Raw genomic sequence first — 27,307 nt, forward strand, 5'->3', positions numbered from 1 at the left:
TGAATGTCCTCCTTACAGTTTGGTTATTGCCTGCATTTTGAGTCCAATATTCTCCAAGTAGAAGCCAGAAAAGCCTCATCCTCAGACCCCTTTGTGGCTCAGATGCAGACATGTGACCCAGATGCACACCAATGTGAAACCTGGATACAGAGAGGATGGATCACGTGGCCAGGGCAGTGGCAGAGGCATCCAGTTCTTTGGGAACGGCAGTGATGGAGCCTCTGGCTTCCAGCCCAGAACGCCATAGGGACTGAGTGACGGGGTAGTGATGTTTTCACTCAAAATGCTCCCATGGTTTAGTTAGGCCTCATTCCTGGGTCCTCAGAGATTCTGCGAGCTGGCCAACATCCTGTAATAAATTCCCCTCTGCTTAAACTAGCTATAATGAACTCTGTTGTTTGTAATTAGGAACCCCAATAAGATGGTGGATCCAGGGTTCAAACTTGGCTCCAGAACTCAAGCTTTTACCCACAATGCCACACTTCATTTTCTCCTCCCCCCGACCCTGTAACTAAGGCTCTACTCCCATTTCACAGATGAAGAAACTAAGCCTAAAAGAGATCAGATCAGCTGCCTGAGCACACATATTAAATTGAGCCACATGAAACTGTTGCTATTCAATAGTCTGGGGCTAAGACATGGCAATTTCATGTGGTTCAACCTGACAGAAATAGGATTTTAGTCTAGATTTGTCTGACTCCAAAACCCTTGCTATTTCCACTGCCTGTGCTTTCTCACAATCAAACTCGCTCATAGGATCTAGTGGGTGAGAATCTGCTCTCAGGTGGTACAAGCAGAGGTAGTGAGGAATGGGGCGGGAGGTTGGGGTGCCTCCCAGGAGAACCTGAAAGTCCAGGAGAGATGGAAACAGCAGACAGGGGCTTCGGCTGACTCAGTACACCTTCACATGCATCTCTTGCACCAGCCCTGAGCTGATCACTTCTGGGGAGAGCACTGAAAAAGAGGACCTGGTCCCTGCCTGCATGCAGCTAAGGTCAAGGATTCTTGCACGGGCAGTATTGGAGGAGAAATAGCACAGGACAGCAAGAAAAACAAGGGCTATGCAACCTGATAGGAGGGAGACCTCTTGGCAAGCGGAGGCCAGAGCAGAGCCTCAAGGAATCTATAGGTCGTGGATGAGTGGCGAGAAGGGGCAGGGCGTCAGGCTGGAACACCAGCAAGGGCAGAGGCGCAGAGGCTGCAGTGAGTGTGGCTACGTGAAGGGGAAGAAGGGAAGCAGCTTAGGTGAAGCGTGACGCGTATGAAGGGGAGCAACAAGGGACAACTTGGAAAGAAAGGTTGAGAATGTCATTCGCTTGCTCTTCAGCACTTACTGGGTGCCCACGATGTGTCAGGTGCTGTGCTAGGAATACAGCTGGGAACCACTCAGGCCCAGGCCCTGCCCCACGGACCTTCTGAGCCTTCAGGGAAGCCACGTGCTCCACAAGGAAGGACCCAGACAGTTAGCTAATTGCAGTTGACGTAGATGTCGTCAACGTGAAGTTCAGGGAGCCATGATCATCTAACAGGGTGATGAGGCCTGAAAAAGTCAAAGAAGGCTTCCTGAGGACATGACGTTTAAACTGAAACCTGAAGAATGATCGCAAAGCCAGGATGAGGCTGACTGAGGGAGCCTCAGGAGGGACACCCTGAGCAGAGGAAGTGGCAGGTGGCAGGGACCTGAGTGGGAAGGGGTTTGTCATATTTAAGGACCCGAGAGCAGACCGTGGGGTTGGTGTGAGCTGCGTGAGGGCCGCGGGACAAGTCAGGAAGGGCAGCCAGGAGCCATTCTGGACACAGCCTGGCAGGTCATGGTAAGGAGTTTGGATTTTATCCAAGAACTGTGGAAAGTGACGTCATCAGCTCTGTATTTTCTTAATCACTAAGGCTGCTCTGGGGAGAAGAGACTGGAGAGAAGGAGAGTGGAGACCAGTTAGGAAACTATAGGAACAATTGGAACTGGATGGGGTTATGGCAGAGGAGATGGAGGGATGTGGAGCTTCCGGGTAGATGCTGGATGTGGAATTGACTCGGTAAAGCAGTTTAGCACAAGTGTTATGTGACATAACCTCCCCCTTCCTGGTTCTCTCGTCTGTAAAACGGGGCTGTAACAGGACCTTACTCTTAAGACTGTTGAAAGTACGCAGGTGAGTTGATACACTATGAAGGGTGTGGAATGGTGAAAGGTAGCTATGACTGACAGGCAGATTTGGGGGAGGATGCGGGTCCTGTTTTGCATGCATTCAGTTGAAGAGGTTTACGGGACATCCCGGCAGGGATGTCAGGTAGACTGCTGGACGTCAGGAGAGTAGTCTGAGGAACTCAGGGAATTACTGGGGTGCAGATGGTCTCCAGAGCCACAGAGAAGGAGGGACTGTCCTGGGGAAGAGAACAGAGTGAGCCCCACCAGTGCCCAGCTGAGCCCTGACGCCCCGCTCGGCTCTGCATGCCAGGCTATGGCATTGGGCTGCTCCTGGATCCCAGGAAGAATATTGGGAGCGACAGTGGCTTTGGCAGTGCCCCTGGAGACACCAAGCGATTCCTTCTGACTCTGACCCAGGCTGTCTCAGCTAGTGGCCTTTCCTTGATTCCCTGGGGAGCCAGGCCTGAGTCAACTCCTCCAGGCCCTGAACCTGTCTGAGCCTTCAGACCCACGGCTTAGGCCGCTAAGCCCCAGCTCGTGCTGACAAATCCCTTCTAATAGGGAGATCAACCTTTCAATACTACTGCTGCTGCTCAAGAGACATGTCGCAGGGCAGTGGGAGAGTGGGCATCCCAGTATTGTGGGCTCTCGCTGCCTCTCTGGCTTGTCACTACCCACCCCAGCAACTGCAGGGGCTCCCAGGGCCCCGGCTTATCAAAGCCACATGCTGGGAGCCCCGTGGGGAGATGCAGAGAGCAGATGAACAAAGAATCTTGTCCCTGAAGGGCTGAGAAGATCAGACTCACATCAAAAGGAGCTCTAGAGCCCCTGGGAAGCAGGGGGGCTCCAGCACACTCCCACCTCCAGGCCTTTGCTCTTCCTCTGCCTGGAACATTCTTCCTCCAGATATATGCAAAGCTGGCTCCATCACCTCCTTCAAGTCTTTATTCAAAACTCATCTTCTCGGGGAAGCAGTCCTTAACTACTCCACTTAACACTGCAAACACAACCCCTCTGTGCTCCCTGTCCCCCTTCCCAGCTTCATTTTTGTCCATAAGATCATCACCTGCTATACTATATGTCATCTTATATTTGTAACTGTCTGTCTCCCCCCACTAAAGAGACAGCTCCATGAGGGCAAAGCCTAGACCAGAGCCTGGCGCACAGTAGACAGTTGATAAGTATTTGTTGATTGATTGATTGATTAAAAGGCTGCCGCTTCAGCAAGTCACTGGACCCAGGATGAGAGTCCTGAGTTTGAGACTAATTGCCCCTTATGTCCTTGGTCAAACACTCCCTCTCTCAAAGCTTTAGTCTTAGTCTCCACATCCATAAAATGGGGATTATGTCACCTGCTCTGGTTCCCATATAAAAAGAGCCTTTGAAAACCTCTTTAATATATTAAATTATTATTATATTAGTATAGAACATATTGTATTTTTTTAATTTATTTATTTTATTTACTATTTTTTATTTTTTATTTTTTGAATTTTATTTTATTTTTTTATACAGCAGCTTCTCATTAGTTATCCATTTTATATGTATTAGTGTAGTCCCAATCTCCCAATTCATCCCACCACCACCACCATCCCCACGTTTTTTATTTATTTATTTTTGGCTGCATTAGGTCTTTGTTGCTGTGAGTGGGCTTTCTCTAGTTGCGGCGAGCGGGGGCTACTCTTTGTTGCGGTGCGCGGGCTTCTCATTGCGGTGGCTTCTCTTGTTGTGGAGCACGGACGGGTTCTAGGAGCGCAGGCTCAGTAGTTGTGGCACTCGGGCTCAGTAGTTGTGGCGCACAGGCTTAGTTGCTCTGCGGCATGTGGGATCCTCCTGGACCAGGGCTCGAACCTGTGTCCCCTGCATTGGCAGGCGGGTTCTTAACCACTGCACCACCAGGGAAGTCCACTGTATCGTTATTTAAATAATATTAAACATGTAAATGTGGAACAGAGAGAAGGAGAAGGTGGCAGGAGATGGGACCAGAGGCTGTGGGATCAGAGTACAGAGGTGGGGGGCACCCGGTGGCCAACACTGTCAACCAGGGAAGTGAACTAGCCTGAGACTAAATTGGGGAGGGCTTGATGGGAGTTCCTGGAGGGCCATCCGATTCATCCCTGAGGCCCCAGTGTCCAACACTGGGGAGGTCCCTTCCTGGGTCTGAGCCTACTCTGAGCACAGTATGCTCAAGCAGGCCTGAATCATCCTCCAAGAGGAGCCCCTTCATCTTGTGAAGAGAGGACTTCCTAGGGAGCTGGGAGAACCCCGACATCACATCCAAATGGCCAGACACCTTAGAGAAGGGGAGTTTCAGACGCGTGGCCCAGCATCCTGAATGAGGGACAGATTTGCCAGCTCCCTGCACTAAGGCAGCTGTGGGGTTAAGCAAGAGTCCCTGCTCCAGACCTGCCTGCTCCTCTTCACCATCTGCCTGGCAAACACCCATGATCTTTACGACTTGGCTCCAATATCACCTCCTCTGGGAAGCCTTCCTTGATAGCTCCTCCCCACCTCATTGCACCTTAAGTAGACTGACTGCTCCCTTATTTGCACCTCCTGTGCCCTGTTCAGTCATTCATTCCCAGAAAAAAAATATATTTATGAAGTGTTCACTATGCCCCAGGATGTCCACTGGCCAAGGACTGGGGATACAACAGTGAAGGGGACAGATGAATGCAGTGGCCTGCCCTCGAGGAGTTTACAAACACAATGCTCTCCTGACCTCGTGGATCCACGTTGGCTCTCCCACTGCACTGGGTGCTCATCAGGGCCAGAAGCTCTGCCTGATACTTCTCTGTATAATTGCCCAGGGCTCTTATAGAACTGGTACTAAATATTGAGAGGCTTCTGACCTGAGCCCCCCACCCCCGAATACCCCCTGAATTCCCTTGGCCAGCCACACTCTCCCCTGAGACCCTCTGGACCTGCTTCCATCCGCCACTGAAGCATTACTGCCCCGTGCCATAGCTGGTGACCTGATGATCTGACTGGTCAGCGCCTGTGCCCATTGTCAGGTATTTTAAATATCACTCTCTCCTGCACCTAGAACCACATCAAGCACACAGTAAGCACTTGGCTGGTATTTGTTGAAGGAAGAAGGAAAGGAATCAGTTCTGGCTCTCACACCTATGCAAACTTTGAGTTACTCATTCTCATTATCCAAGGGTGGTCCGTGGATCTACAACATGGGTGTCACCTGGGGGTCTTGTTAGAAATGCAGAATCTCAGGCCAACCCCAGACCTATTGAATTAGGATCTGCAGTTTAACAAACCCCCGGGTGATCCCTGTGCACATTCACGTTTGAGAAACACAGTTCTAAGCTACAGGAAAATAACGTCAGCCCTGTTGCCCTATCAGGAGAGTTAAGAGTGTCAGATGGGATGACTAATGTGAAAACGGCTTGAACATTGGAACATGCCGGCCAAATGAAATAGACTGCTATGATTATTCTTATGATTAATAATAGTCCTTGCAGAAAAACCACTTTATAGTTCTGTCATTAAATTCTGTTCAAATGTGCTATTAAAAGTTATGTTCTAGTCCGCTTAGTTTTGTAAACCCCAAGGCTTTTAAAACAGAATGGAGTCTGGGCTCCAGGACAGGAACATGGGCCCTGCTTATGATGGTTGCCATGGGCATGATTGAATGCAAATTTCTTTCCCACAACACCCTGCCAACTGATTGATCCTGGGGAAGGAGGAGATGTTGGGAACCCAGTTCCTCAGAGAAAGGAAAAACTAAGTAGAGGCAGAGGGTGGAAAAAGACAACCATGGGGTTTCACGCTGGTTTGCGGGGTTGTACTGCATGCCTATAATCTTCTGCCTTTCAGCCTCTGCCAAACCACGTGGAAGGAAAAGAAGGGAGCTGAGGAGAAGGGAGCCGACTCTGGTGGGGAATTACCTCAGCTGCGGGCCGGGGCAGCGGGCTCCGCGGAAAGAACCCTTCAGCTGGAGCAGCCACGGTTGCAGCTGCAAGTCACTGCAAAGGCTTTTGATGCAAGTCTGGCCAAAGCCCAAGGTCCTGCCAACAGCCCTCTCGGCAGCTTTGGCCCCAAGACAAAGGCTAAGACAGAGTTAGGAAGATGCATCTCGGACTAATGTTTGGGCGGGGGCACAAGAGAACCAGGATGACGTTAGGTGGAGATTGATAATGGGTCAGGACTGGTGAGAAAAGCAATAACTACCAGGTGTGAGAGGCTCTCTCGGCTCTCTCCCTGCCCCCAGCCATGGTCCCACACTCAGCCTAGGCTGGCCACCCCAGGGCTGGCCCCTCCGATGACAGACAGCGAACGAAAGCCCCAAAGTGGGGGGAACTTTCCGGCTGGGTCTTGAGCCTGCGGCTCAGCCTATGAACGCTGATCTAGCCTTACAGTCTCCTTCTCAGCTTCTCCTTTGTCTTTCCAGTTATAAATCTCCCAGCCCTCTGCCTGGTGCACACTGCCCCCTGCCAGCATGACCTCTCAACCCTTCAAAACCACCACCCTGATTCTCTCCATCAGTCAGTCAGTCATCAAACATTCCCTGGCACTTTCATCAGACCAGGCCCTGTGCCGAGTGCCAGAGACGAGGAGATGAATTAAACCTGGAGGCGACCCCAAAGGACCCCCCAGTCTAGTGGCAGAGACAGATGATTACCATACATTAGGACATGTTCTATTGTGATGGAGAGCACAGAGGGTTAAGGAAACAAATGGGAGGCCGGAAACGCAATGAGGGGGCACAGTCAGGGCAGGCTTCCCAGAGGAGTGCACTTGCAGTGACACCTGCAGCACCAGCATGACTTGGCCCAGGTAAAGAGGGAGGGGAAAGCCAAAGGGCAGCAGGTATGGGAGTGACGCCCAACCTCACCCTAATCAGAGGTATGCAAATCAAAACTGTGAGGTTCCATTTTATACCCATCAGATTGTAAGTGTGAAAGTTGAATAATACCAAATGCTGGCAAAGACTTAGGGAAACCTGAGCCGTTGGGCACTGTGGGATACAATGCAAGACTCAGGAAAATTAAATCCAGGTCTGGGCCCTCCGAGCAATGCTCCTCCTGGATATTCACCACAAAGCAACTCACACCCTGCTCCTGAAGGGAAAGGTACCAGAATATTCATTAGAGCACTGCTTGTGGCCAAGGAGCAAGGAGTCACAAGGGAGCGGGTAAGAAAAATGCGGTGAATGCACACAGCGTGTAGGCAGTTAGACGCAAGGAACTAGACTCTAGGGGGACATACAATGATACGGATAGATCTTAGAAACATTGTTAAGTGGAAAAAAATAAGAAACAGAAGGCGCTCGAAAGCAAAATACCATTTATATAAATTAAAAACATACACAAAGAAAACAACACCATGTATTTTTTCAAAGAAATGTGCATTTCCAAGCTCATACACCAAACACATTAGAGTTGGGACCTATGAGGAAGAGGGAACTGAGAGGAGGAATTGGGAATAAATGGGGTAGGAAAATCATAAACACAACAAAACAAGAGCAGGGCCTTGCAGGAAACATGAGACGGATGCTTTGCCATGTGGAGAAGGGTCATCAACTAAACTTGCTGCACCTACCTGAGATTTAAAAAGAAAAAGGAAAGGCAGGAAGGAATTGGAGTTAGGCAGAGAGAACCACAGGTGCAGAGACCCAGAGACAGTAGAGAGGCCTGGGGGAGGACACACAGGCGAGCAAGCATTCAGACAGAGGGCCTGGAGGTCAGGGGAGGCTGAGGTGGGCAGTGGGTCACGGTGAGGACTTTGAACTTCATCTCACATCCACCAGGCATCCCTGGGAGGGTTTTAAACTTTGGAGGGACTTGCTCAGATTTGGGTCTTAGATACTCTCATAGAATGACAGATTTGTGGAATGTCATAAAGAGAAGGGACCGGAGAGATCACACAATCTGCCCTCCCCCCCTGGAGTCACACACCTCCAAGGTCAGGAAGGTCACCCGAGCACTTGATTGTCTGCAAAGCACTTTCACACTCACAATCTCACTAATTCTCACAATACCCACAAAAGAGGAAAGGCAGATGTTACTGTTCCCCTTTAATAGATGAGTTCATTGAGGCTTAGGAAAGTTAAGAGAATCTTATAGTCTTCAAATTCTAGAATTGCAGCCCACTTGTCCAAAGGTTGCAAGGTCCAAAAAAGTCTTGTCAAAGTCCAACTGAATTAAAGTGCATTGAGTTAAATATGCTAATTAGGGTTAAATCAATTTGCATTATGCTCAGTTGAATCCATTTATTCAAAAATTTGTTTCCAAGTGGCTACTGTGTGTCAGCACATGACAGAAGCAGGGAATGCAGCCACATACAAGACAGTCCCAACCCTCTCAAAGCTAACTGACTAGCAGGAGAAAAATCTCTTGGATGTCACACTGCTCTAGCTGCACTGGCCTTCCTGTCTCTTGAACAAACGTAGTTCATTTCTGCCTCAGGGCCTTTGTACTTGCTGTATCCTGATCCTGGAAAACACTTGCCCCAGATAACCAAAGGGCTTGCTCTTTTGTTCAGGTCTCTGCTCAAATATCATCTCCTCAGAGAGGCTTTCTACGACCACCATATTTCTTCATAGCATGAAGACCACTGTTCCACCTCCATCATTCTCTACCCCTTTACTCTGCTGTATTTGTCTTCACTGTACTTATCACTACTTAACATTATAATGTACACACACATGTATATGTGTTTATATATTTTTATTTTATTCTTGTCATTCCACTTAATGTAAGCTCAAGGAAAGACTTTGTCAGCCTTTTTACTGTGATACTCACAGCACCGGAACACTTCCCAGTACATAGTTGAATAAATACATGAAATTTTTACAAGTTGGATGTTTGATATAAGAGGCTGTAGAATCCAATTCAAACTAAGACTGAAAAGTGGAGTTAAATCGAGTCGGTTTAAGTTGGGCCAGGAAGGGTTCATTCAACAGTTCATTTTACAAAGATTTATTGAGCATGTACTATGTGTCAGATGCTGTTTTATGCCTTTGGGAAACCTGGGTGACTAAAACATACAAAATCTCTGCCCTCAGAGTTCATATTCTAAGGAGTTACTGAAGGGTTGAGATGAATTAACTCAAATCTAGAAAAGTTTAGTTGAACCTAATTGAGTCAGATTGGGTTGATTCAATATGGACTGAGTTGTTTTGAACTGGGTTGGGATAACTGGGCAGTACAGGGCTAGTCTTGGCTCAGCTGACTTGGTCTGGGCTGGATAAAGCTGAGCTAAGGTAAACTCAGTTTTGTTGGGTTGAATTAGGTTGGGTTGTATTGATTAAGTCAGGCTGAGCTGAGGGGAGAGGGGTGAGTTGAGTCAAGTTGAAAGTATCATTTGTGCTGAATAAAGTTCTTGTGCTGAACTGAGTCAAGCTCCTAGATGAATAGATGTGGGGTAGGTGAGCTGAGTTTGGTGGTTGGGATGGATTGTCCAGAACAAGGTTGGATGAAACAGACCTTCAATGAATTGGGTAGAAGGGAGAGAGTTTGTGCTGAGTTTCTGAGCTGTGTCGAGTTGAGTCATATTGAGTCAACTTTCCTTGAGCAGAGCTAGGTAGAGCTCAGACTAGAGGAGGTATGTGTAGCTGGGCTGAGCTGAGCTTACCTGCTGAGTCGAATGGACCAGTGCTGAGTTAGACTGGCCTGCAAGGACCTGAAATAATGCAGCCGCCAACAGCACAGACGCAGATGGCCTGGAAAAGAGTTACTCAACCTCTCCACGCAGTGTGCTCCCAAACCGGCCACAGCCCTCGGAGGACCGCCTGCCTTCCCTGCAGGCTAGTGGAGCCCAAGTCCTTCAGCCCCTCAACCTCAAACCATGCTGACAACTTTCTCAGACATTCATTTAAGACAAGTCTCTTGGAGGTCCCCAAACACAGATCCATGGACCATCCCCTACCCAGATCCTCTTTCTGCAGACTCCGGCAGGCAGTAGCAGGCTGTGTGAGCTCAGACTCCTCCCTGCCCTTTCAGCCTCCCCATGAGGTCCCTAACTGTTGTTTGCTTGCAGCCCTGAGCCGTCGGGAGACTCGGCTGCAGGGTGTGTTCAGCTCTCTTGGCCACGTACAGCACACAGTAGGACTTCAGGCAGCAGCCCGCAGGCCCTGAGCGAAATCATAGCCATGCCTGGCCAAGGGGACTTCAAGGTTGGGAGGGTCTCTTCTTACCCCCTTCTCCTGTCACCCACAGGCTAGTCCCAAAGCCTGAGCAGGGCTGAGGGCTGAGTTCTCCAACCCACAGCCTCCTGATGGCGACCACCATCACCCACTCTTATCACTGCCTTTGGTGTGGTTCCCCCATCAACTCTCAGAACAGGGTAGGATTTCCCTGGGACCTTGTGGAGGCCATGACTTCATGAAAGAGGTATGCGTGCGCACGTGTACACACACACTTCCTCTGGGTCACCTACACTGAGAATGAGTCAGTTTGACACAGATAACAGAAACAAAAATTCTACATTTTTCTCCTCCCAACAGACATTGATAGGAAGCAGGGAGAAAGAGCCAGAAGCAGAGGAGAATAAATAAGAAATAAGAAAATCCCGACTGTCATCTGTCATTTCATGATTGAGGAAACGGGAAAGAGAACCCAAGATACAAGGAATGTCTTGATGAGGCTTGAAGGAGGAATGGAGCTTCCCTTCTCCAGCTTCCTCCCTGCCCCTTCCACTCTTTCGGCCCACAGAGAACAGAGGAAAGGAAGGCCTAGTCTGAACATCCCATCTACTGTGAGAGGCACTTCCCATGGACCATACGAGAAAAAGGGTGCGTGTCAAGGACCCTCAGGTGGTGGAGCTGAAATAGTCCTTGTAAATCATTTGTGCTCTCTCTACCCCATGACCTTTGTACATACTGTTTCCTCTGCCTAGACCTCTCTCTTGCCCTTATGCACACACCTCTTTCTTCCCTTTGCATAACCAACTCCCACATACCCTTCAGGCCTGGCTTAGATGTCACCTTCTCAGGAATGCCTTCCCTGACACTCCCCCACCATCACTATCAATCTTAGAGAACTCTGCTCCTCTCCTTGAGCATTTATCACAGTTCTGATTACTTATTTGTTTGTCTCTCCCATTAGAATGTAACTTCTACAAGGCCTGGGATCTTGTCTTTATTGCTCACCACTATATCCCAGCACCCAGTACATAGTAAGTATTCAACAAATATTGACGAATTAATAAATGAATCCAATACACACACACACACACACACACACGTGCATGCACGCTCATGCACAATTTACAAATGAGGAAAGTAGTCTGGGAGCCAGGGAGTGACATCCTGGTTCACACATGGAGTAGGCAGCTGAGCCAGGACTAGAACTCAGACCCCCCAAGTGCCAAGCCAGGGGACCAACTCCCTTCCCACATCTGGACAAGCTGGTATGTTCTCCAAGCACGGGGTGGGGTAAGCACCAAGCAGAGGCTGATGTGAATTAGGGCTCCCCGCCTCCCTATTCCCACCCTCAGCTCTGAAAGTCTCTCCTCCCCACAGTCACTGCCAAGGGCTGGGCCTGGAGACTCCTCCCAGCCCTAATCCACTGCATCCACCATCAAAGTCCCGCTTGATTACCCACCGCAGAATGACAGGCTTGGAGTGGAAAGTCATAAGCCTTCTGTGTATCAGAAACAACTGTTCTGACAATTAGTTCCTGAGTCTCAACCTGCCGGGTGGGGGGTTCAGCATCCCAGCCTGTGGACCCCCTCCCTGCTCTCCTCACTCCACCTGGAGATATCCATCTATTATGTACCAAAGCTGCAAGGCCATTACCGCATTTCAACTTCACAGGGTCATACAGGGGTAGATACTATTAGTATCCCATTTTACAGATTAGGAAACCAAAGTTTAAAAAGGTTAAGTAACTTGTCCAGGACCACAGAACCAATAGGAAACAGAGTAGGGTTTGGAAGCCAGATCTACATGACTTCAAAGCCAGTGGGCTACACCACCTTCAGTCCCTCCTCCCTGGGCCTAGCACCAGACTCAACACTGTAAATCTCACGGATGTTTGCAGGGTTCAGCTTCCTTGGATCAGCGGAGCCCCCAAGACTCTATGAAAATTTCTTGGAGGCACTCTGGAGCAGAGGAGGAGTGCCTGGAGCTGGAGCTTCAGAACCCAAGCCCAAGAACACAGCTGTGTGGGCACACGTACATGCACACACAGACGTACACACACACGTGCACATACACACGCCTCCGTCAATAGGAGCAGGGCCAGTCGCCATCACTTTTCCATGTACGACGTATCTGAACGGAAGATTCTGCTACTAAAAACCGTCTCAGGAGCAAACCCTTGCCTCCTGAGCCTCTCCAGGGGAAGGGTCCCTGATGCCCTCATGTCTTCTGAGTGGGCAGGACAGGGTGGCCGCTCCACTCCTCCCACTCCAGTCCCTTGGTGCCAGAGCAGGTCTTCTCGCTGACCCAGCACCTAGGGCTGGGAATGGGGCTGGGCATGGGTGGAGAAACACTGACAAGATTTGGTGAGGTCAAGGGCAAGGCCTGGAGCAGCAGCGTGGGTGGGATGATCCAGAGAGAGAGAGAGGCTGGGGGCAGGGAGGACAGTACTCCTGCCGAACATGGTTAACCTGAATCTAATCATAAGGAAACACTGAGGCAAACCCAAATCAGGAGACGTTTCCCTAAACCACCAATCTAGACTCCTCAAAAATGTCCACGTCGGGACTTCCCTGGTGGCTCAGTGGTTAAGAATCTGCCTGTCAATGCAGGGGACACGGGTTTGATCCCTGGTCCTGGAAGATCCCACATGCCGCAGAGCAACTAAGCCCGTGTGCCACAACTACTGAAGCCCGTGCGCCTAGAGCCCATGCTCCGCAAGCAGAGAAGCCCCCGCAATGAGAAGCCCGGGCACCGCAACAAAGAGTAGCCCACACTCACCATAACTAAAGAAAGCCCCTGCGCAGCAATGAAGACCCAACGCAGCCAAAAATTAATTTTTTTTTTAAAAGTTATTCTTTAAAAAAATAAAATAAAAGTCCATGTCATGAAAGATGACCAAAAAGGCTAGGAAACTACTCTAGATTAAAGGAGACCGAAGAGACATGACAGCTAAAATAAAATGTTCTAGAGGACATTATTTAGAAAATTGGGAAAATTTCAATGTGGACTATGTATTAGATAATAATAGAGTTTCCAAGTTAAACTCTTAGGGCAATAATTGTACTGTGGTTATGTAGGAGAATGTCCTTTTTTAAGAGATACGTACTGAAGTTTGAGGGATGGTCTGTTATTCACTCACAAATGCTGAGAGAGAGGGAGAGAGAGAGAAGGGGGGAGAGAGGGAAAGAGGTGGGGAGGACGGAGGGAGGGAGGAAAGGGAGAATGTATTCAGACGGGTGAATCTAGGGAAAGGGTATGGGAGTATTTGTTGTACGATTCTTACAAATTCTCTATTCTTCAAATTTTTTTCAAAATAAAAAGGGTGGGTGGCTAGACTGAGAAAATAGGAGAAGGCATCCCAAAAGCAGAGGTGGGCATGACTGCAGGGCTGGCGGGGGAAACAGTGGGGCCGGCCTTCATTACAGGAGAAAGGGAGGGAGCCGGGGTGGGCTTCCTGAGCCAGATACCACGGGGCTTAGAAATCCAGAAGGGGCTTAGTCCTGGTCCCACAGAGCTCTGGGCAAAGAGAGGAGGGAGATGAGGTCTAAGGGCAATGTGTGGGCAGCAAGCTGGGTGGTGAGAAAAAAGAGAGACAGAGGCAGACAGACACAGAGACAGAGGGTGAAGCTGGAAGCAGGAGATGAATGAGGGGCCTGGCCAAGTGCCATGGGGCGAGATGGACCGAGATGAATCTGCGAGCTCGTGCACGGGCCGTCCTGGTAACAGGTGGGAGGCAGGAGGGGAGGGGGTGGTGGCTCACGAGCTTGGACACCAGCTCACCCCACAGTTGGCCTTTTGTGGTACACGCACGCACGCACTCGGGGTTGGACGCAGCGTGGCGAGGCAGCCAGGACCCAGCCCTATGCCACTTGGTGCCTCCTTTCTTTCGTCCGTGAGAGAGGGCAATAGAGATGCCCACCTTATGGACTGGTTGTTGTGAGCATTTGGTGAGCTTGTGTACGTAAAGTGCCCAGAAAGCACATAATAAATATTGGCTATTACACTAACAACCCATTAACTCTCATCTACAAAGCAGGGAGTCACGCATTCACTCCACAGACGGTCAGGCCCTTTGCGGTGGGACAGCGCTGTTCTAGGTGTGGACGATGCAGCTGCGAATGAAACAGACAAAAATCGCTGCCCTCAGGAGAGACAGCCAATAAACAAAATCAATGATTAAAATACACGGTGTAGGACTTCCCTGGTGGCGCAGTGGTTAGGAATCCGCCTGCCAGTGCAGGGGACACGGGTTCGAGCCCTGGTCCGGGAAGATCCCACACGCCGCAGAGCAACTAAGCCTGTGAGCCACAACTGCTGAGCCTGTACTCTACAGACCGCAAGCCACAACTACTGAGCCCACGTGCCACAACTACTGAAACCTGCGTGCCTAGAGCCCATGCTCCACAACAAGAGAAGCCACCACAATGAGAAGCCCGCACACTGCAACGAAGAGTAGCCCCCGCTCGCCGCAACTAGAGAAAGCCCGTGCGCAGCAACGAAGACCCAACACAGCCAAAATATAAATAAAATTTTTAAAAAAATTAAAATACACAGTGTGTTAGCTGTAGGGAACGGCTATGGAGAAGGATAAAGTAGGAGGGGACACAGAGTGCTAGGGGGAGGGCAGGGGGTGCTGTCCAGGAAAGGGCTCACTGAGAAGGTGACATCTGAGCAAAAACAACAAAGAAGTAGGGGAGAGGGAGACCAGTCCAGACAGAGGGAACAGTGAGTGCGAAGTTTCTCAGGCTGAGGCGCAACCAGGAGGCCAGTGAGGCTGGAGCATAGAGGCCAGGAGTGAGCGAGGAGGGAGGTCAGGGAAGGAAGGCGCAGACAGATGATGGAGGACTTTTAAGCCACTGTAAGAATTTTACTTTTCTTCTGAGTGGCTGGGAGGCCACTGGAGGGCTGGGAGCACAGGAGTGGCAGGATCTGACGACCATTTAATGGACCACTCTGGCTCCAACGTTTGAGAACAGCCTGAAGGGAAGAGGGCAGGAGCAGAGAGACCAGTTAGGAGGTTAATAATCCGGGAGCAATAGGATGGTTCTTGGACACAGATGGTAGCAGGGGAGGCTGAGAAGTGGCTGGACTGTGGGTAGGATTTTGAAGGTAGAGTCAGCAGGGTTTTCTAACAGAGGATCACACAACTCCGCCGCTCGGGATTGTGAAGCCAGGAGGAAGGTGTCTGGAGGGTCTCCATGTGGATGCCACGCTGCAGGGACCGGATGGGAGGCACCTGACCGTTCCATGAAAGCCTCTTGAATGCCGCCCAAGGGGGGTCCCCAGGGCCTGCGAGCCCCTCCCCACCGCTCCCTGCCCCGACAGGACCGCAGAGGCCACAGGTTACGGAGAGGGAGCTCACACCCCGGCAAAGATTGATGCCTTTTAAACAGACCCAGAGTGAGAAGGACAGAGAAAGTCAATATTTGTCCGAGCAAGCCAAACAGGCAGGCTCACCCAGGAATGTGAGGGAGGGAGGGAGGCCCAGCGCCCAGAGAACATTATTTCAACAGACAGATATTTGGAAACCGTCACTGTCCTGGTGTGGGGGAAGGGAGCAGTTCATCCAGCCCTTGTTTCTGCCCAGAGATGGATGGGACCAGGCCAGGCAATGAGAGGGCAGGCAGACTCACCCAGTCACAGCAGAAGAGCTGGCCCACCGTTTCCCTCGACTGGAAAGCAAGGGTCAGAGAGGGGAAGGGATTTGACCCAGGACATACAGGTAACCCCAGCCCCACCCCGTGGATCTTCACGTCTTTCAGGTTAACTGCAGGCATCTCAGCCCACTCTCGGCAGCTCCAGGATCCAGACCCTACCCACCTGCTCCCTGTCACCCACGCCACACTCCAGCCATTCTGAGTAATTTATGGCCCCAAAACACACCGGATGCTAAGCTTATTTTCACCACTATGCCGTGGCCCACACCATTCCTCTACCTGCCACACCTTTTGTTAACTCCAGTTCATTCTTCAAAACCTGGTTCAAGGTTCACCTCCACCAGCAGCTTTCTTGTTTTAGGGCTAAGAGCTTGAGGCCTAAAACCAGGGAGCGCTGGATTTGCCAGTTACTGACTAAATGACTCAGGAAATTCCTTAACCTTCATATCCCCTAGTTTTCTCATCTGTAAGATGGTGCGGTAGGCTGAATAACACCCCCTCCCAAAGACGTCTACATCCTAATCCCCTGGAACCTGTGAATGTGTTACCTTATGTAGTAAAAGGGACTTTGCAGGTGTGATTAAGTTAAGGGTTTTAAGATGTGGAGATTATCCTGGATTATCTGGGCGGATCCAATGTAATCACAAGGGTCCCTATAAGAGGGAGGCAGAGGGTCGGAGTGAGAGTAGGGGGTATGGTGACAGAAGCAGAGATTGGAGTGATGCAAGGGCCAAGAGCTGAGAAACACAGGCAGCCTCTAGAAGCTAAAGAGGCAGGGAAATGGATTTTGCCCTCGTTGCCTCCAGAAAACACCCGCCCTTACCAACACCTTAACTTTAGTCCAGCGAAACTGGTTCTGGACTTCTGGCTCCAGAACTGTAAGATTATAGTTCTGTGTTGTTTTAAGCCACTAAGTTTGGTGGGAATTTGTTACAGCAGCAACAGAAAACAAATTCAGATGAGTCCAACGTTCATGCCTAACTGCTGGGCTCTTGAAAGACCAAATTGCATTCCACATAGAGACCACTTAGCGTGGTACCTGGGACAGAGGAAGGGCTCGGGAGTGTCGGGTGTCCGAGTTGGGGCTCCCATAGCCCCCCGACCCCTTCACAGTCCCTGACAGCTTGGTCTTTAATTGCTCGTTTATATCTCTGCCCCTCCAGGCTGTGAGCAATTTGAGTGCAGGCTCACGGTACCCTATCAGTCTTGGTATCCGCAACTCCAGCCACAGAGCAAGTCCTCAGTAAGTGTGGAATGAATAAATGAATGCATGCTAGCTTTGGCCCATACACGGTGTGGCTTTAATCATACAGTAGAATCTCAGATAGAAGACAATTTCAAATGCTAGAATCCAGGGGACCAAACCTTAGAATCCAAATGCCAGAAGAGATCTCTGGAAGTGGCTGGGTCCTGCAGGGCCGCCAGGTGGAGGTCTGATCACCGAGCTGGTCCTCTTTCCACTTAGATTCCCAGGTGGCCCCTCCTTGCTGACGGTGTGAAAGGCAGTGCCCAGAGATGGTTTACTACCTCTGGATGCGGTTCGCACACTGGCTGCCGCCTCCAGGTTAGAGGTGGTGGCTATAAAGACAGCACGTGTGATAGGCAACTTTAGGCATGGATCGTGGTGATGGTGAAGCAGACAGTCACCATTTAACGGCCTTTACTATGTGCCACATATGGTATAAAGCACTTTACGTCATTATTTCATTTCATGCTTAGTGTCTATTTTTATTCCCATCTACCAGGGTAGAAATTGAAGTTCAGACAGGTTACACAATTTGCCCAAAGTCACCGAGCTCACAAGAAGCTGGGCCAAGATTCAAACCCCAGTCTGTTTGTCTGGAGAGCCTGTTACATAACCACCAGCCTCCACTGCCCATCAAGCTGCCGTGTTCTCAGATTGTGTTGTCTCGCCTATAGAAGCCGGATAGGACCTCAAGGCAGTTAGCTTGGGGTACTTATCTGAGTTCCCCTCTAGATTTGTTCAACAAACGCTTGTCAAAACTCCTCTGGGTCAGGACTTGCTCTGTGCACAGGGTACAGAGGGGCGACCCAGCCCAATGGGGGAGACAGACCCTGAGCAATCACAACTCAGTGGCAAGTGCTGGGATAGTGGGACATGAGAGGTCATGAGGACGCAGGCGTAGGCATCAAAATCTGATGGGCCTCAGAAATAAGCTTCCTTGGCAACAGCCAAAAACATAGGCTGTGGGGGAAGGCACATCCTTCGAAGGGGAAACTCCAAGCCAAGGAAACTGCATATGCAAAGGCCCAGAGGGAAGAGTATGGAACATTCAGGAAAACACAAGTCATTCAGGGTGGCTGCAGGGGACTGGATCAGGGAGTGAAAGCTGGAGCATGAGCAGGGGCCACATGCAGACCACAGCACTGAGAATGCGCTGGAGCCCGAGGGCAATGGGACACGCTGGAAAGATTTTAAGCAAGGAAGGACTTGGCCAAATTTTATTATCTTTCTAAAGTAATAATAATAACAACAACAACAACAGCATCTATCACTTGTCCAGTACTTGTTATGTCTCAGCCATTCTTCTAATCCTTCTACATGGATTAATTCACTTAATCCTCAGTATAGCATCATCACTAACATATTAACATCCCAGTTTACAGATGAGGAAACTGTAGCACAGAGAGGTTGAGTAACTTGTCCAAGGTCACACAGCTAGTAAAGTGGCAGAAATTAGATTTGAATCCAGATGATCTGGCTTTAGAGTCCAGGTGCTCACTCTACTGAACTCTTCTTCTAGGAGGCAGGGTTTAGACGTGTCTGGATGACACCAGGACCCAACACAGAGCAAAGTAAAGAGGAGGAGGTATCCAGGAACCCTGTGCTAGGCTGCCCAGCAAGTGGGCCTGGCTCAGGGAGAGGGACCCTGCTCTCCAAGCTGCTCCTGGCCCAAGGCAGTCGGTTAACTACACACATCCCAGCCTGCCTTGGACTCACTGCCCGGCGCCCACCCACAGTGCAGTGAGTTCTCAGGGCAGTGCCTTATCTTCCCAGATTTCTCTGGGTTTTCTCCCAACTCCACTCTTCTGGAAGGTCTTTCCGCTTTGCTGCAGATCCTATCTCCCCACGTGCTTCCCATTAGGAAAGTGATTAGCACTCATCCATTTGCATAAGCACATGCCCCACCCCAGCACCCCGCCCCCGGACCCAATTGAGCCGTGGCCTCTGCTTTGCTGGAAAGGGGATCCCTCTGCAAAACCTGCCTGGTGCCTTGTCGGAAGCCACTTGCCTTCTTAAGGTGCCTCATTTTCCTCATCTTTAAAGTGGGGATGGATTGGATGTTTCTGGGAGTCTGGGGAAGAATGGGTACATGTAAATGTACGGCTGAGTCACTTTGTTGTACACCTGAAACTATTACAACATTGTTAATCGGATATACTCCAATATAAAATAAAAAGTTTTTAAAAAATTATGACATGCAAAAAAATTAAAAAGTGGGGAGAATGGTACCACGTACTTCACGGGGCTGTTGTGAGGATTACATGTGATGATATATATGAATAATATGTAATCAGTAAACAACAGTATAGGAGGCGGGGGGGGATATTACTATTATGAATGTTATTATCACTGCCAATCAAATAATCGTTGCAATTAAAGAGATACACATAGGGCTTCCCTGGTGGCGCAGTGGTTGAGAATCCGCCTGCCAATGCAGGGGACACGGGTTCGAGCCCAGGTCTGGGAAGATCCCACATGCCGCAGAGCAGCTAGGCCCATGAGCCACGACTACTGAGCCTGCGCGTCTGGAGCCTGTGCTCCGCAACAAGAGAGGCCGCGACAGTGAGAGGCCCGCGCACCGCAATGAAGAGTGGCCCCCGCTCACCGCAACTAGAGAAAGCCCTCGTACAGAAACGAAAAAAAAAACCCAACACAGCCAAAAATAAATGAATAAATTAATAAAAAAAAAAAGAAAAAAAAGAGATACACATAGAGTAAAAGTTCAACTCTGTTGTAGCCATTATGAAAATCAAAAAGGAACAAACCACATTAATCACTGACAGGCTACTACTTGGCAGGCAGTGAGCTGGGAGATTTCATATGTCCTCTCATCTAATTTTCACAATTTCTCTATGAGATAAGAATTGTCCCCACTTTACAGATGGGAAAACTGAGGTACAGAGATCTGAGGTCACTTAACCAAGGTTACATACCTTATAAGTAGCTTAGAACCCAGGTCTACCTGGCTGCATAAGCTTGGACTTGCTCTACTGGACCATGCTGCTCCCCAGATCCAGGTCTCCTCTGAAATGCAGAGAAAGCAGTGAACATCTGTGGAGCTGCTGCCGACCCCAGTCCTAAGACTCATAAGAGAGACTGACAGGAAGTGTTGTTGTGCAAAATAATACAAATGACTCTTACTAGATGCCAGTGTTCATGAAGTCAATCTCACAACAACCCTATAAGGCAGGTTATCCCCATTTTCTTGATGAGGAAACTGAGACACAGAGAGGTGGTGTGACTTGCCTAAGGTCATACAACTAGTAAGTGGCAGAGTCAGGATTTGAACCTGGGTACTGTAGCTCCAGACCTTGTGCCCTTAAGCTTAACCTCTACACACAATACTAGAGATGCTGAGAGGTGAAACATGTCCCTGTACACACACACACACGCACACACACACACACACACACACACACACGGCATTCCCAATGACACAGGTCACTATACCTCCTATGGACCCACCCCACCTTCCACTACATTATTTCCAGGATGTCCCTAGATGAGAATATGTGGGCAGAGGTACACACCCGGCCACCAAGACACCAGGTTCCCAAGGCCCGCTACGGAAGGAGCCATCTCGGTGCACAGGCAGCCTCGGGGCACAACTTCCCTGTCAGGCCTTGCTGCTAGTCAAATACCATGGGCCTCAGACTGTGATCATGATATGAGGACTTGGCGCTGCTTTCCGGTGCCCGCACTGTGGTCCATCTGTTACCCTTTAGAAGGGACTCAGCAGTCCTGGCTGAGTTGCTGGAGAAGCAGATGTGTGGGGCACAACTCTCCCTGCACACATCCCCAGCTTTCAGCTGTCTTTGAGGAGAGAAAAGCGCTCCAGACCTCACAACTTCCTCCTTTCCCCACGGGTCCTGGGTATCTGAGCCCTGCTCCTCTTTTCCAGGGACAATCTGGGAACCCAGCAGTCCTAGGAAATGCCCAGCACGCCACCCATCCAGTGCCCACACCTCAGACCCTTCCCCTCCATCCTCAGCATCCCAGGACCCAGGCTCCTCCCAGACTCTAGGGGTCACTCGGGAACCCCAGCACAGCAGCTCCAGCACTAGCAACCTTTGTAGATGACAAAGGACTCCTCCAGGAACTTCACTAACTGGCAGAACCAAACAACAGACAGAGGCTCTGTCCACAAAAGGAGCACAGTTTGAAACAAAGAAGAAAAAAAAACTATTCTGCAGGTGGAAACACAACTGCTGAGAAAATAGCCTACTAAGTGATGAGCCCAGAAGCCCAGGCCTCCACCATCTAATTTATCTACTTCTTGCTCAGATCAATGCCCATTGGACAAAGAAGTCAATGAACTAAACTCAGCACAAGCTCAGAATTCTAGCATCCGAGTTCTGTCACTGCCTTTTTGTGTGACCTTAAGAAGAGCCTTCCATCCCTGGGCCCCTGTAAAATGAGGGGTTGGTCTCTCACCCTCCAAGACTGAAGGATACAGATGTCGAGGGCTCTGGTCCAGCATATCTCTGCTCTTACTAGCTCCAGATTCTTGGAGAAGTACTCACTAGGGTCCAGACAGGATCATAGAAGGTGGTTGCTCCCCCATCTCTCATTCCAATTTGCCCACATCTTGTCTCTTCAGCAAGAAAAAGGAAAGAGGCCTGACTCTGAGACAGGCTGCAAGAAGATTCGCAGGATGGAATGTATCTGCCAGGGGGTGGACCTGTTGGCTAGAAGCCCTCAACCTTGAGCCAAGCAATTGTCCCCTTAATTAAAGACATGCCCTGGATCACGGAGCAGCCTGTGGGGACTGACTCATTCACACTGGGACCAAGAGCCAGGCTCGGCTAAGGAGCCTGCTCTCTGGTTCAGGGGAGGAGGTGGACCTGTTTATGGAAATGACTTGAACTTTTCTTCCCCCGGGAAAAACAACTTTTTTTTTTTTTTGATGGAGTAAACAAAACAGGATTCTGCCATACTCCAAACCAAGAATTTCAAGTCTCATTCCAGCCTCCTTCCCTGGGTTTCCCTCCTCTGTGGGAGTATGGGCTATGGGGACAGTGAGGTATAAAGGGACAGAACTCCTCAGGTAAAGCTGAGACAGTCATGGAGAAGGATCTCTCCCCATATACATCCTCTCAGGATTTAGCTGGGGTTGAGATAAGCTGACCTCAGCATTCCTGCCCCTACTTTCCCTCAGGGACTCCCCAGTCTGACAGGGGAGACACAAGCCAGCCCACCCCTAAGGAGAGGGGGATAGGAAGCCCTAGCCCCACACACTCATGACAAAAGCATTGGCTGTAGCTATAGTCACAGATAGAGATGATGGGTCTTGTGGGAGGAGGGAAGGAGAATAAATGGAAAGGGGGGGTGGTCCCTACTCATCCTGTTTCCAGTGACCCAGGCAAGAGGCTTGCCAAGGGCCCCCTCCCACTGAAAGAAGCAATCAGGAGAACCACATGTATATTTGCATAATATTTGCATTCAATTTGCTTCTGATTTACATAAGTCCCTTAGCCTGGGCCCATCCTCTTGGACAGTTCTCTTGGTGAACATGTCCCTCCTATCCTGGAAAGGGCCAGCTTTGTCTCAGCACCTCTGAAGGCTCCTCTCTTAGCCTGCCTAGGTCACCTGGGACATGGGGTAGGGGGTGGGGGGGAAGCTGGATTCCCAAGGATCAAGCATGCCAGGCTGGTCAGGGGCCTGTATAAGGACACACAGCTAAGACAGAGGAGAAGTGGGAGGAGAAGAGAGGTGCCATCAGTCTCCACATGCTACCTCTTCCCAGTCCCCCCTCCATCTCCCCTTCAACAAAGCACTGGGACAATTAGAACAGAGAGTGGAAATTCTGACTGGGGCAGCGAAATCAAGGAAGATTTCATGAAGCACGTATCTGAGCAAAGCTTTCAAGGAAGAGTGGGGTGTGACTAGATAAATGGAGACCACAGCGGTGAGGGACAGAGATCATTTACCCACAGAGTGAGTTAGTTATTCATTCCATAGATAGATAAACAGATTGATTGATATTAGACAGGCAATAGATAACAGATAGGTGATAAATGATTGATAGAAAATAAACAAATGACTGATTGATGATAAATAATTGATAGATAATAGATACATAGATGACAAATGATGGATAGGTGATGATGATCATGATAGATAGATAGATGCTACTACTAGCCCAGCTCTGTGCCAGGTACAAGAAGTGCAGTGATGGGTTAAGCATGCTCCCTCCAGCCAGTGAGACAGACAAGCAAGCAATTAATTAAAATTCAGAGTGGTGAGTGCTGTGCTAGAGAGATGTACAAATTGTTGAGGGAGCACAGAGGAGGGGACTGTTAATTCAGCTGGAAAAGGTGATGTGGAAAGATGAGAAAGAGACAGTGTCACAAAAGAGTGACATTTGAACTAAGTGTCCTGGAGGATAAACAGAAAGTCACCAACAGGAAAGGGTGTAAGGAAGAGCAGTCCAGGCAGAGGAAATGATCTGAGACAAGGCACAAAAGTCTGGATAAAATACAAAAAGGCCAGGCAAATGGGGAGAATTCAATAAGGAGACAATAAGACTGAAATTCTGGAAACAAACCAGACCAAGGTGGTCCCTGGTGGAAGGACAACTGAAGAGTCCAGAAAAACCCCTCTGAGCTAGAAAAGGTGGTTACAGATACTCTGTAGAAGGTACCTACAATTTCAAACGGACATTTCTAAATTGGAAGGCTGAGAGATTGGGGAGGCCACTCAGAGAACTGAGGGAGTTGAGGTGAAGAAACGAGAGAGATATAAAGAAAATGGTGAAGGATGGATGGATGGAGGTATGGTTGGATGGATGGAAAATTAAATCCATTATCTAGCATACCATCTTTATAACAGTGGGTGAATTAAGAGGTCTTGGAGATTTTTTTTTTTTTTAATCTGACACCAAAAGCAAAAACAACAAAAGCAAAAATAAACAAGTGAGACTACACCAAACTAAAAGTTTCTGCATAGCAAAGGAAACCATCAACAAAATGAAAAGGTGACCTACCCTACCAAATGGGAGAAAATATCTGCAAATCATATATCTGATAAGGGGTTAATATCCAAAATATATAAAGAACTCATACAATTCAATAGCGAAAAAACAGTCTGATTAAAACTGGGCAAAAGATCTGAATAGATATTTTTCAAAGAAGACAGACAGATGGCCAACAGGTACATAAAAAGATGCTCTACATCACTGGGAAAATTCAAGTCAGGACCACAATGAGCTATCACCTCATACCTGTCAGAATGGCTATTGTCAAAAAAACTAAAAATAACACGTGTTGGTGAGGATGTGGAGAAAAAGAACCCCCTGCACTGCTGGTGGGAATGTAAATTGGTGTAGCCACTATGGAAAACAGTACGGAGGTTCCTCAAAACATTAAAAATAAAATTACCATTTGATCCTGTAAGTTCACTTCTGGGTATTTACCCAAAGAAAATGACAACACTAACTAATCTGCATCCCCATGTTCATTGCAGCAATATTTACAATAACCATGATATGGAAACAACTTAAGTGCCCATCAGTGGATAAAGAAACTGTGCGATATATAGACATAGACACAGATATAGATATAGATAATGCAATATTATTCAGCCATAAAAAGAATGAAATCTTACCACTTGCAGTAACATGGACAGCCCTCGAGGGCATCATGCTAAATGAAATAAGTCAGACTGAAAAAGACAAATACCATATAATCTCTCTTATTATGTGGAATATAAATAAATAACCACGCTTATAGATACAGAGAACAGATTGGTGGTTGTCAGAGGTGCGGGCTAGGCGTGGGAAAAATGGATGAACTGTTTTCGGTGGCGGGTTATTTCAAATAAATTGAAAAAAATGGTGAGTGGATGGTCGTTGGTGGATAGATCAGCATACATGATGGAGGAAAGGCAAGAAGGAAGGAAAGCAAGGAGGGAGGGAGGGAAGAAACTGATTGCATAAGCAGTTGAATGTGGATGAATGGATGACCCAGGTGCAGGAGCGGAGTCTACTTGTCTATAAGAGGATCTAAGAAAAGTGAAGCTTGATAGAGAAGGTAATTTCTCACCTTGAGAGAGATAGAGAGACCTTATTGATAACAGTAATAGTAATAGTGATGATGAAAGTTTACCTTTGAAGACAGCACTTAAATTTGCAAAGAATGCCTACATATTTTTGTCTCATTGAAAATTTTCATAGCTGTGAAGCTCAGGTTTGACATCCTAGTACTCCCTCAGCTGAGGTTGCACAGCCATAGCAACAGGATTTTCTGAACTGAAATTCAGCACACCTGGCCAACTCCAGCCTCTAGGGAACAGAGTGACAACAGAATGGAATGTACGACAGGTATCGTCCTGGGGAATCTGGGAGTGTGGCTCCGGTCCACAGCTGGTCAGTGACAGCAAAGGTCTGACCCACAGGCAACCTCTGGGTCTGGAGGTGGGTAGGATTGATGAGGGTACATGAAAGGACAAGTGGGGGCACACACACACCCTAGACCAAGGCCACTCAAGAGATGTCAGTCCAGGTAAGTCTGACACGACCAGAGGCTGGCAGAGCGAACGGGGGAGGCTTCCTGGAAGAGGTAACACCTAAGCTAAGGTGAAGGATGGTGTCATTTGCTGAGACAGGGACACCAGAGGAGGAGCACTTTGGTGGATGGGAGAGGGGACATCAAGTTGGGAAATATAAATTCATTTAGGGACCAGTTGATCCTGAAGTCTTTCTGTCCGTGCTTTTGCTTGTGCAGCTCTCACCACCTAATGGACCCGCCCCTGTCCCCTTCTTTCCATCTCCTCCGTCTACCTAAAAATCTTCCCAATCCTTGGAGCGTTCCAAGGGTGAGGATGGCCCGGTAAGGGGTGACCAGGAATTGTGCCCTGGAAAAGCAAACCCACAGCTGGAGAGGGTAGGCTCCACACACATCAAGGCTCCTGCCTGAGCTCGCATGTCTTCTTGCACGTCTGGGGCTGGCCCAGCTGCCTTCCCCTCTTCCTCTTCCCCAGTCAGTAGCCCAGCTGCCCACACTCCCCGGCTCTCCTGGCTTAGTTGGAAGGGATTCCTCTCTCCTCCATCCAGAAGAAACAAAGTTAGCTGTGTGGCTTCAATCAAGTCAGGAACCTCTCTGGGCCTCAATTTCTTTGCCTATAAAACAAAATTAATAATCCCAGCCCTGCCTGCCCCCCAGGACTCTGATGAGAATGAAGTGAAATGCAAATGGTCACCTCCTGAACATCTGTTAAAGGTAAACAGATTTTCAATTTTTCAGTAGAAACCAAATACATAATTATATTAAGCTGATTTTTAATTTTCTTCTCTTTGCTCACGGTAGTTTTTAATGTTGTTACAGTAAAGAATTATTTATTTAATAACGTGGGAAAACTAAAGTTTGAAAAAGTAAATTCTACTTAGGAATGGAGAAAAGTTTAGCATTTTGAAATTATACACAGGCATTTCCTGTTTTGCTATTTCTTGTGATGATTCTCATTTACAGGTATTGTTATTGTTACCATCATCATCATTGATAATGAATTTTTATCCTCATCTTACAGATGAGGAAATCGAGTCTCAGGAAGACATACTTGCCCAGACACATAGCCAGTTACTAGCTGAGCCAGCACCCAAATCTTTGGTCTCCAAGTCTAGCGATCTTTACATTACAAAACAAAACACTTTCATATGACATCTTCCCAATATTGGCAGTGCTTACATTCAATTTTTAATTATCATGTGTGTCCAACTGCCACATATCTAAATATACATATGGTGAAACTTCACCTATCTAGAACCTTTGATTAATGCATTATTCCAGATACCTGAGCTTTTGGACAGGTACAGATTTAAACATCAACTTTGTTTTTTAATTTTAATAATTAAAAATTGTTGTTTAAAATATGTACTCTTTCCCTGACTTCTTAATCAGCATATACAGAAAGTAAGGTAACCTTCCTTAAAGCCCAAAGGCAGCCATTCTAATCCCAGCTGGACCTGAGTGTATATAACCTCATCATGTCCTTTCTCTGACCTCCATTTTCTCAATAATAATAATAATAACAACAACAACAACAACTAACATTTATTGAGCACTTACCGCATGCATTGTTCTAAGGAAATATTAACTCACATAATTGTCTTAACCCTGGAAGACAGATGTTGTGACTCCTGTTTTACAGACAAAGAAAGGGAGGCA

At 48.5% G+C, this 27,307-nt stretch overlaps 1 protein-coding gene across 6 annotated transcripts in view; it reads right to left on the reverse strand.

The window, feature by feature from the left end:
- LOC309646906 (uncharacterized protein) overlaps nt 1-27,307 on the reverse strand; it is a 231,055-nt gene that overhangs the window by 186,622 nt on the left and 17,126 nt on the right. For 2 of the 6 annotated variants that reach the window (XM_082433747.1, XM_082433746.1), the window contains exons 1-3: nt 21,579-26,200; nt 20,078-20,168; nt 17,264-17,476 (exon numbers count right to left, since the gene is read on the reverse strand). The exons of 1 other annotated variant lie outside the window; for it this stretch is intronic. The gene's annotated coding sequence lies outside the window, so the exon portion shown is untranslated. Of the gene's footprint in view, nt 1-17,263; nt 17,477-20,077; nt 20,169-21,578; nt 26,203-27,307 lie in introns of those variants that run through there. 3 more of the 6 variants (XR_014255641.1, XR_014255640.1, XR_014255642.1) reach the window with 3 other exon arrangements.

Source organism: Balaenoptera physalus (assembly GCF_965194825.1).
Source record: "Balaenoptera physalus genome assembly, chromosome: 1".
Taxonomy (NCBI): domain Eukaryota; kingdom Metazoa; phylum Chordata; class Mammalia; order Artiodactyla; family Balaenopteridae; genus Balaenoptera; species Balaenoptera physalus.